We start from the raw sequence: 4,232 nt of genomic DNA on the forward strand, positions 1-4,232 counted from the left end.
TTGTTTTTACAAAGAGTAAAAAAACCAGAACATAAAGTTAAAAGCTGAAATAACTGTGAATAATTGGAGAGTAGTAGCAGAATGTAGTGATAGAGAAAAGGTAGTAATTATGTATTGTAAGTACAGAGATATSTCAGGATAACATAAGCCAGTCTAAATATAAGCTTTATCAGAAAGGAAAGTTTTAAGCCCAGTCTCTAAGAACCAACACYGATATAAYATGTTGTTTTGACTGGACAAAAAAAAATCTAATGATCATATCTATTTCATCTGTAATTAAAGTAATAGAACATTGTCTTATTATAGAATCTAGTTGGAAAAAAGAATTCAAAACATTCTATTTGGTGTTTTTCTCATGCTTCTCCTTTCCTTCCCTCCTCTTGTTGTTGTTTATAAAAAGCAACTCTGGCCCACTTTCCAGTAAGTTGCAACTCCAGTTTGGAGAGATAATGAGGGTGTGAAACTCTGGCTTCCCTCAGGCTGGGCACACACACTAACAGGGCAATGCCATCATTACTCCTCTTAGCAGTGCTTTTGGAAAAAACACATGCACACTTGGAAGAAGTGCACTGATGCAATCTAACTGAAAGTTAGGTCCTTCAGCAACAACAACAACAAAAAAAACTGGAGGAGACATCCAACAAGACAGGAACTCCTCTTTCATGTCAACGTCTGACATGTGCAAACACATTCTTTTACTYTGAATTAGTAACTGGTTCGGTGGGAAAAAAAAGAATCTCCAAATGTTGATCGGTTGCTCCACCAGCAGCAGGCAACATGTTTTCTCCTGCAACATGCCAGGACTTAGCTCTGCGTGATGCACCTTGTGTTTATAAAATTCTRTACATTAGCATAAATTTATAGTACCAGTTTTCATTAGTGGGGGAAAAAAAGCAGATTTTTTCTTTTCACTTATCGTTGGCTGTAGCATCACTCATTGTTTTTAAGTRTGTGTTGAGATGTGCTATCCAGTAACTGTTCCAACATGTTCTTTCCTAGAAGACTGAAAACTGGATGCAGAGAGCGCAGAGTATGGTTGAATGTCAGGAAAGAATTAAAGCCTTTGTGCAGCTGAACAACACACTAATTCCTGCTTGAACATTTACTAAGCTCCATTAAATATCTTAAGCCTACATTAACCACAAAGTTCAATGTAACATGGACAGACAGCAACACCTACTTTACCTGTGCTAGGTTCATGCCGTGTTTTCTGCTTATCCATGTGCATTCTGCAAAGGAGGTCAGGCAGTTAGCAGTTTGAGTGCAACGGCTGCACTGAATGGTAACAGAGCTGAGAACCAGACAACCTGCTCCTGTTATGTCAAGGCTTTGTGATTCCAGTAGGTTTCTGTTGGGGGGAAACAACAGATGTAGCCAGAATTTGAATGTTTTCAGGTTTATGACGACTCAGCCTRACAAAAACTCATCATACAGATAGGTGATGTGGCGACTACAAGTCTTTGCTGTCATTAGCTGCATTTCCACTGCAAATGTGCTCAAAACTTTTCAGTATTTTGCTCATGTTGAAAAAACACAAATTTGAAATTGCAGTGTTTCCATTAAATGAGAAATGCAATTAAAATAACGTGAATAAATGTGTTCATGCATTTGAACAAACTTATTGCGTGACAAATTATCCTGCAATAACAAATGTATTTGATATTTTTTGCATTAATGCATTACTTTCATAGGTTAGCCCTGGTGCTAGTGCTCATTAGGCATATGAGGAGACGTCACAGTGCAGGTCTTGATGCTCAATTCTGATTATTTGTTAAAATCTAATTATTTTTGCATGGTTGTTCATATTACTAAAGGCTAATTATGTTGATTTCTGATTTACTGTGTCTTCTCCAAGATGTGTGGTCCACGCTTGTTTGCAACTTCTACTTTCCGTTTATCACAGCCGAGCATAACGTCAGCAACTGACAAAATTACACTCTGTTCAGCCTGGTTGATTTGCTCAAAACCAGATTTTGGAAATGCACTTCTTTTTTCTTTTAAAAGACCAAAAAAGTTTGCTCAAAATTATAAATGGTCATTTTAAAAGTTCTCTCAAATTTTGCATGGCAATTTTATGAAAAATGACTAACTAAATAATTGAAAAAATGCGACCTGACCATTGAGAAAGTATACATTTCGTGAACAACCGGATATGTATCTGATTCAGCACCACAAATGGAAGTGGCACGAATCACATTGTTTTAGGATGAAAAAAAATAGCAACTACTGACATGATAAAATTTGACTGCGGTGAACATTGCCTGAGGGAAGCCTATAATCCATTCTTCCAGGGATAACCCAGGCGTTTCCAGGACAGATGGGTTAAATATTCCAGCAAATCAGCATTAAAATTCACTCTGATCAAATTCGTACATATCGCCCAGTATGTTTCTCTGTCTTTAACGTTTTGTGCTTTTGTCTGTGTAGCCGTCATACCACAGTGTTAGACTCTGTCCACAAAATCTTTTGTTGTTTCAGCTGTCCTTCCACACCAATTCGGTGGTTTGGAAGTCCAGGAACAATCATTTTTGAAACCAGACCCCAGAGTGGATACATTTTAGAACGGCGGTTCCATGTGTGTACATGCGAGCTGCACCTTTTAATTATTCTTAATTATGTCACAGGTACATCTCAGTTTATCATGCATGCGCCTCACTCTCACAAATAACAATCATGGCAGACTTTGCACATGTTTTGGGTTTTTTCAAGTCATTCTGTGGCGGTGCGCAAGTGCCACCAATTGCCGTTTTCTGTGCCACTTGCACCCTGTCACACTTTGTTCACAAAAATTTCCAGTTCATCTCAGAGTGGACAAGTTAAATGAAAAAAAAAATATTGAAAAAAAACTATTACTTATTAAAACTAAAAGTTTTTTTTACTTCTAGGAAATTGAAGACATTTATACCTTTTATTATACTGCCAGTCATGCATTCAGTTCAGTTGATAAAACTACAATATTTGTCATAACTCTTTTAATTTTTTTTTTCTTGACTGAAATCAGAGTAAAGTTATAACTAGACCACCTCCCTGACTGAAGACATACTCCATGCTGTAACATTAGATGGTTCAGTGATGAGACGATCTCTGCCAGTTTACAAGATGGTTGCATAACACCTTTCACGAGCACGCTGCGTTAAATCTGAGGCTGCTCCATGATTCACTGCGCACGAGGATAACTAAATGGCTGCAAGTCGGCAGAGGGAATAAAACGTTATGTAACAGGGAATCCAGCGCACATGTACCTGGCTGAGTGAATGAGGCGAAAGATGAAAGATTTTCACGTTCTGTATTGTTAGTAAGTGACCACAAACCAGATTCCCTCTGGACCCAGAGCTGGCATTAATCTAGCTCCGCGGAGAAACGCCAGCAGCACGCCGTGGCTGTTTACGACGAGGCTCATTCACAAGAGAAGTGACAGGCAGACAGGCGGGAGGTTGGGGTGGGTAGGGGGAGACATGACTGATACAAGATGCTTATTTTTTATCACGGAGCTGATACTTTTGAATAGGAACTAATGAGATGTGACAGAATTACTCTCTATTGACAGTGGTCGCTTTCTTTCAGCAGTGAAACCAAAATCCACAGCTTCACAATGTCGTCCTGTAAATCCCGCTTGGTTCAGACTGAATGAAATAGAGGCTTTGCTGTAATCTGCCAGATTCATCTTTTATTTAAATTCAAGGCTGAGACATTTTAGTAGTGTGTACGCGCAATTTTAGGATTTTGTGTATGCGTGTGGGAGAAAATTTGTGGGCGTTGTAACAGTCATTATGCTGTTTGGTTCCTAGAGATGAGTAGGCATCACCACAAGGGGGCGCCTATTTCCTTTGTTGTTGTACTATTGTACAGAAGAAGAACTATTCCATTTTTGTTGTAGAAGAGAACTTAGGTGATGATGTGGTGCAGAGCGGTAAACTAACGTTACTTTTCTCATGTATGGAAATACTATAATGCTTAGTACCGTGGAGATCTGGCTTTACGTGGACGAAGTTAAATAAATTGAAAGTGTGGGATACTTCAAAAGTGCGTCCTACTGTTTTGGGTTAGAGTGGCTAACCGCCGCTGCTAACTCCTTCTCCAACCTCTCGCCGCACCGTCACAGCGTGTAACATTTTAGTAGTGTGTATGCGCAATTTGAGTATTTTTAGAGTGTGCGTGAGTCTTTCGTAGTGTGTGAGAGACAAAATATAGATTTTGTCCTACACGGCCCCTTATAGATGATTAAAATCAGA

The sequence above is a fragment of the Poecilia reticulata genome, linkage group LG2 (genome assembly GCF_000633615.1).
Source record: "Poecilia reticulata strain Guanapo linkage group LG2, Guppy_female_1.0+MT, whole genome shotgun sequence".
Taxonomy (NCBI): domain Eukaryota; kingdom Metazoa; phylum Chordata; class Actinopteri; order Cyprinodontiformes; family Poeciliidae; genus Poecilia; species Poecilia reticulata.